Below are 7500 nucleotides of genomic sequence, written 5' to 3' on the forward strand. Positions count from 1 at the left end.
TCCCTACTGCCATCCTCATCACTCCTGCTTGAAGAGGAATCTTCATTGTTGGAGGAGCTCTCCACGCAGTACTTCAAGCGAGTTTCGAGATCTGGAAAGACCTTGATGGAGAGCAGGCTGCCCTCCATTAACTAGAAGTAGAGGACAAGCCCCGCCGTCAGGATGTGGATGCGAGTGAACGTCTTCCATCCGCGGCGGAGATACATGACGTGAGGAGCGGGGAAGTCGACGTCGACCCACGTGCCGCCATTCCCGCAGCCCCTCATGTGCAACCAGAGGGTCTGGGGTGGATCGAGCTCCATCTCCCGAGCAAATGCAGTAGGGAGACGGAGGCGCTGACGTGGTGGCCGGCGCAGCCTGATGAAGAACTCGCGGGGCTGGTCCCCGACGTGGCCCTCCGTCAGGGGAGGCATCGCTAGCAGAGGCGAGGCCGATGTGCCGCCCCGTCCTCCTCTCCACCGGGCACCACGACAACCTCGGCCTCGCCCCCTTCCCCCTTACTCTCATGGCCGATTCCGCCGCCACGAGCTCTTGGGGAGGAGGAATGTGCTGACGACCAGCAACCCTCGCCGCCACCGTCAAAGGGCCAGCACTTCCTCTCGCCATGGCAGATGGAAGAAAGAAGCGGAGGTGGAAGGAGACGGATGATGGAAGAATGTGGAATCCCGCCCCTCCCCTTCTTATAAAGGGGCGGAGTCGGGGCTTGGCCGCCCCACTCGACCAATCCGGTCGTCAGGGGCGCATGCAATCAGGACCGTCCCGCTGCCCCAATCAGCGACGGCCCGTTTTCCCGCCTCCACCTCCTGCCACCTGCATGAGGGACACGTGGCGAGCGAGCGGCATTGAAGGTATGGGCGAAGCAGCCACTCCCCGCCCCGTGATCGTGGGGCGCGGGCGCCCTAAAGACCATGACCCGAGTCCACCCAAGTAAATGGGCCATGCCTCTGCGCCTCCCTCCTTTTATGGGGAAGGCGCGAGCCACCACTTTACCACGGTGTGATGCTTGCGTGCGGAAACCACCCCATGCATGACCCCCACGTCATGCACGCCCCTCCTTGTCATGCGTTTGATGCGGGTCGTGGGGAAGCGCAGCAACGAGAAGTTACTGCGGTAAAATCCGCCACACCTGCCCGTGCACCGTTTTGGGCCTAGCCCAACAACGCGTCGCGCTTATGTGTGGCCCAGGCCCGGGGGCTCCCGTCGGTGTAAAAAAGTAGGGGCTCTCCTTTTGACCCCTTTACTTGTGCATGGGCAGTCAGAGCCACGCGCCGCAGCCACACTTAGCAAGGCAGAGGAGGGAAGCCGGAGAGAAGCCGAAGCACAAGACAACCAAGGCAACCCAAGACCAGAAGCGCAGGAGGGCAAGAGGATGATGTGGAGTCCCTCGGCAAGATCCTTGCCGAGGCGGCCCCCCACAGCCCCGGCAAGAGCCTTGCCGGGGCAACTTGCCCAACACCAGCAGAGCAAGCCACCCTTGAGCCCACGGGGTCCAAGCCAACCAACTACATTGGAGCCAAGGCTCAGGAGACGCCTCTGTGGTGGCATGCAAATCTTCGTCAAGATCAGATGAAGACCAGAAGATGGCGGCCCTCGGCAGGATCCTAGCCGAGGAAATCCACAAGACCCCCGGCAAGACTCCTGTCGGGGACAACCGCAATGCCCCGGCAACAACCTTGCCGAGGGCATCGGCAGGGCCACTGCCAGTCCCGCGCTAGCCAAGACTCCACCGCCGTCCCCATGCAGCTGCCAGCTCAACCAATTGATCAGGCGCCTGCGTGGCGACGTGCGGCCTCTACACCAACCCAACAAGCTCCTGCGTGGTGGCATGCAAGTCTTCCTGAAGGTTCTTGTTTAGTAATAAATAATTCATCTAGCTTATGTTTAGATGTGGTTTTATGCTTTTAATTAGTGTTTGTGCCAAGTAGAACCTTTGGGAAGACTTGCGGGAAGTTTTTGCGATCTTGCTGTAAAAAACAGAAACTTTAGCACTCACGGGATTTGTTGCCATTTTTTTACTGGAGAGTGAGATTAGGTTGATTCTTTTCGCAGATGATTAATAGACAAATTACTCACATCCACCAATTTATTTAAGAATTTTGGGGTTACATAAGTATTCGAAACATACAGATTACTATAGACTGTTCTGTTTTTGACAGATTCTGTTTTTCGTGTGTTGTTTGCTTATTTTGATGAATCTATGGCTAATATCGGGGGGGTCTGAACCATAGAGAAGTTGGAATACAGTGGGATTAACACCGATATAAATAAATAATGAGTTCATTACAGTACCTTGAAGTGGTGGTTTGTTTTCTTATACTAACGGAGTTCATGAGATTTTCTGTTGAGTTTTGTGTTGTGAAGTTTTTAAGTTTTGGGTAAAGATTTGATGGATTTTGGAATAAAGAGTGGCAAGAGCCTAAGCTTGGGGTGGCCCAAGGCACCCCAAGGTAAAATTCAAGGACAACCAAAAGCCTAAGCTTGGGGATGCTTCGCAAGGCATCCCCTCTTTCGTCTTCGTCTATCGGTAACTTTACTCGAGGCTATATTTTTATTCACCACATGATATGTGTTTTGCTTGGAGCGTCTTGTACGATTTGAGTCTTTGATTTTTAGTTTACCACAATCATCCTTTCTGTACACACCTTTTAGAGAGCACACATGAATCGTAATTTATTAGAATACTCTATGTGCTTCACTTATATATTTTGAGCTACATAATTTTGCTCTAGTGCTTCACTTATATCTTTAACAACACGGTGGTGCTTTTATTTTATAGAAATTATTGATCTCTCATGCTTCACTTATATTATTTTGAGAGTCTTTTATAACATCATGGTAATTTGCTTTGGCTATAAAATTAGTCCTAATATGATCGGCATCCAAGATGGGTATAATAAAAACTATCATAAAAAGTTCATTGAATACTATGAGAAGTTTGATGCTTGATGATTGTTTTGAGATATGAAGATGGTGATATTAGAGTTATGCTAGTTGAGTAGTTTTGAATTTTATAAATACTTCTTCTAAAGTTTGTGATTCCCGTCGCATGCACGTATGGTGAACCGTTATGTGATTAAATCGGAGCATGATTTATTTAGTGATTGTCTTCCTTATGAGTGGCGGTCGGGGACGAGAGATGGTCTTTTCCTACCAATCTATCCCCCTAGGAGCATGCGCATAGTACTTTGTTTCCGTAACTAATAAATTTCTGCAATAAGTATGTGAGTTCTTATGACTAATGTTGAGTCCATGGATTATACGCACTCTCACCCTTCCACCCCATTGCTAGCCTCTCTAATACCGCGCAACTTTTGCCAGTATCATACACCCACCATATACCTTCCTCAAAATAGCCACCATACCTACCTATTATGGCATTTCCATAGCCATTCCGAGATATATTTCCATGCAACTTACCACCGTTCCGTTTGTTATGCACGCTTCATCATTGTCATATTGCTTTGCATGATCATGTAGTTGACATTGTATTTGTGGTAAAGCCACCTTTATAATTCTTTCATACATGTCACTCTTGATTCATTGCATATACCAGTACACCGCCGGAGGCATTCACATAGAGTCATATTTTGTTTTAGTATCGAGTTGTAATTTTGGAGTTGTAAGTAAAAAAGTGGTGATGATCATTCATTATGAGCATTGTCCCATGTGAGGAAAGGATGATGGAGTACTATGATTCCCCCACAAGTCGGGATGAGACTTCCGGACCAAAAAAAAAGAAGAAAAGCCATAAAAAAAGAGAAGGCCCAAAAAAATTAAAAAAAGAGAGAAAATAGGGAGAAGGGACAATGTTACTATCCTTTTACCACACTTGTGCTTCAAAGTAGCACCATGATCTTCATGATAGAGAGTCTCCTATCTTGTCAATTTCATATACTTGTGGGAATTTTACATTATAGAACTTGGATTTTATATTCCAATGATGGGCTTCCTCAGAATGCCCTAGGTCTTCGTGAGCAAGCGAGTTGGATGCACACCCACTTAGTTCTTTCGTTGAGCTTTCATACACTTATAGCTCTAGTGCATCCATTGCATGGCAATCCCTACTCACTCACATTGATATCTATTGATGAGCATCTCCATAGCCCGTTGATACGCCTAGTTGATGTGAGACTATCTTCCCCTTTTTGTCTTCTCCACAACCACCATTCTATTCCACCTATAGTGCTATGTCCATGGCTCACGCTCATGTATTGCGTGAAGATTGAAGAAGTTTGAGAACATCAAAAGTATGAAAAAATTGCTTGGCTTGTCATCGGGGTTGTGCATTATTTAAATACTTTGTGTGGTGAAGATAGAGCATAGCCAGACTATATGATTTTGTAGGGATAACTTTCTCTAGCCATGTTATTTTGAGAAGACATGAATGCTTTGTTAGTATGCTTGAAGTATTATTATTTTTCCGGATCTCAACATTCATGCCACAATAAAGGAAATTACATTGAGAATTATGCTAGGTAGCATTCCACATCAAAAATTCTGTTTTTATCATTTACCTACTCGAGAACGAGCAGGAATTAAGCTTGGGGATGCTTGATACGTCTCCAACGTATCTATAATTTTTGATTGTTCCATGCTATTATATTATCTGTTTTGGATGTTTAAGGGGATTTAATATACCTTTTTATATTATTTTTGGGACTAACCTATTAACCAAAGGCCCAATGCAAATTGTTGTTTTTTTGCCTATTTTGGTGTTTCTCATAAAAGGAATATCAAACGGAATCCAAACGGAATGAAACCTTCGGGAGAGTTATTTTCGGAACAAACGTGATCCAGGAGACTTGGAGTGGATGTCAAGAAAGAAGCAAGGAGGCCACGAGGCAGGAGGGCGCGCCCAGGGGGCTAGGCGCGCCCCCACCCTCGTGGGCCCCTCGCAGCTCCACCGACGTACTTCTTCCTCCTATATATACCCATATACCCTGAAAACATCCAGAGCACCACGAAACCCTATCTCCACCGCCGCAACCTTCTGTATCTGTGAGATCCAATCTTGGGGCCTTTTCCGGCGCTCCGCCAGAGGGGGAATCGATCACGAAGGGCTTCTACATCAACACCATAGCTCTCCGATGATGTGTGAGTAGTTTACCACACACCTTCGGGTCCATAGTTATGAGCTAGATGGCTTCTTCTCTCTCTTCGGATCTCAATACAAAGTTCTTCTCGATTCTCTTGGAGATCTATTCGATGTAATTCTTTTTGTAGTGTGTTTGTCGAGATCCGATGAATTGTGGGTTTATGATCAAGATTATCTATGAACAATATTTGATTCTTCTATGAAATCTTTTATGCATGATTTAATATCTTTGCAAGTCTCTTCGAATTATCAGTTTGGTTTGGCCTACTAGATTGATCTTTATTGCAATGGGAGAAGTGCTTAGCTTTGGGTTCAATCTTGAAGTGTCCTTTCCCAGTGATAACAGGGGCAGCAAGGCACGTATTGTATTGTTGCCATCGAGGACAAAAAGATGGGTTTATATCATATTGCTTGAGTTTATCCCTCTACATCATGTCATCTTGCCTAATGCGTTACTCTGTTCTTATGAACTTAATACTCTAGATGCATGCTAGATTGTGGTCGATGTGTGGAGTAATAGTAGTAGATGCAGAATCGCTTCGGTCTACTTGTCGCGAACATGATGCCTATATACATGATCATGCCTAGATATTCTCATAACTATGCACTTTTCTATCAATTGCTCGACAGTAATCTGTTCACCCACGGTAGAATTTTCTATCTTGAGAGAAGCCACTAGTGAAACCTATGCCCCCCGGGGTCTATCTTCTGTCATATTATTTTCCTATCAACTAGCTATTTTTGGCGCCGTTTATTTTGCAATCTTTATTTGCCAATCTATATCATAAAATACCAAAAAAATCTTATTATCTCTATCAGATCTCACTTTCGTAAGTGACCGTGAAGGGACTAACTACCCCTTTATCGCGTTGGTTGTGAGGTTCTTGTTTGTTTGTGTAGGTACTAGGCGACATGCGTGTAATCTCCTACTGGATTGATACCTTGGTTCTCAAAAACTAAGGGAAATACTTACGCTACTTTGCTGCATCACCCTTTACTCTTCAAGGGAAAACCAATGCATGCTCAAGAGGTAGCACTAGGCTGTCTTGTGCGCCAAGGTGGTTGTTATAGGAGTACGATCATTTTCTTGTTGTTCTCTCTTATCCCTCTTGTAAAACCTCCTGTAATATCTCTTCGGTTGTAACCTATGAGAGATGGGTCTCTCCCAATCAATATAAACACCACGCGGCCCTCTGTATGAGGGTAGAGACGCTTAAATAAACTAACATGGTAATCAGAGCCTCCCTCTTCCTCATCTAGCGATCATCATCTCCATCCTATCGCCCACACCAAATTTTTTCGCCCGCACCCTTCCCATCCTCCCATCTCCGGCACCATGGACTCCTCCAGCTAACTCCTCTCCACTGTCCTGAACAACACCATCTCCGAGCCTCTCACACGTACCAACTACATCCTCTGGCGAGCCCAAGCTCGCTCCCAGATCATGGGAGCAGGGCTACATGATGAAACCCTACCCGAGCCACCTAAAATCATTACCACCAAATCCTTAGACGAGAAGGATTAGATTGGTCCGAACCCCGCCCATACCCCATGGCTCATTCAAGATCAACAAAGCGTGGCCTACTTGCTCTGTAACCTTTCCAAAGAAGTCCTAGTGTAAGTTTCTTCCTCGAGACTTCTCACGCCATCTGGTCTGCCTTGGCAAACATGTTCTCAGCCCAATCCAAGTCTCGCATCAACAACTCCCGTATTGCCCTCTCCAATGCCTAGAAGGGTTCCCTCAGCGCCGCCGCCTATTTTGGGAAGATGCGGGCACTGTCTGATGAACTCGCAGCAGCAGGAAAACCCATCGGCGAAGATGAACTCATCTCCTTCATCATCGCCGGTCTCGACATGGAATACCATCCCATCATCTATGCTCTCGATGTGCGAACTGATCCTGTCTCCACCGATGAGCTCTTTGGCATGATCTCCAACTTCGATCAGCGCGTCGAGCTATTCCAAGGAACTGGTCCCGGCGCCTTCAAATCTTCTGCCAACGCCGCCTATCGAGGTCGCGGGCCTCCAAAACCCTCCCAGAACCCTTCCAAGGGTGGTGGTGGTGGTGGGGGCTATCGTGGCGTCTAAAACTGTTCATATAACTTGCCATGTTTGCATGGATGCCACATTATTTTCCATGCATCTTTGGCCAAAGTCCAGTAAGGGAGTTTTTTTCTGTGTGTTTAGAACTAGCATGCCATGCCTTTGTTTACCATGATATGTTCCTGTAGCATGTTGTTTGCTTGCTCTAAACATTGCTTATGATGTTGTTTTGACATGTTAGTATTTTCTCTAAGTCTGTGAAACTGATATCTTTTGCATGTTTGCCATGCTATTTTGAGCTTGTTCTAGTGAGAACTAGCAGGAGCTTAGTGTTCATGATTTGTAGAGCTTCATGTGTACTT

At 46.3% G+C, this 7500-nt stretch overlaps 1 pseudogene; it reads left to right on the top strand.

Annotated features, from left to right (window-relative positions):
• Positions 1-6901: 6901 nt before the first annotated feature.
• On the top strand, positions 6902-7040 carry LOC125549687 (annotated as a pseudogene).
• The last annotated feature ends 460 nt before the right edge of the window (positions 7041-7500 follow it).

The sequence above is a fragment of the Triticum urartu genome, chromosome 3 (genome assembly GCF_003073215.2).
Source record: "Triticum urartu cultivar G1812 chromosome 3, Tu2.1, whole genome shotgun sequence".
In the NCBI taxonomy this organism is placed as follows: Eukaryota; Viridiplantae; Streptophyta; class Magnoliopsida; order Poales; family Poaceae; genus Triticum; species Triticum urartu.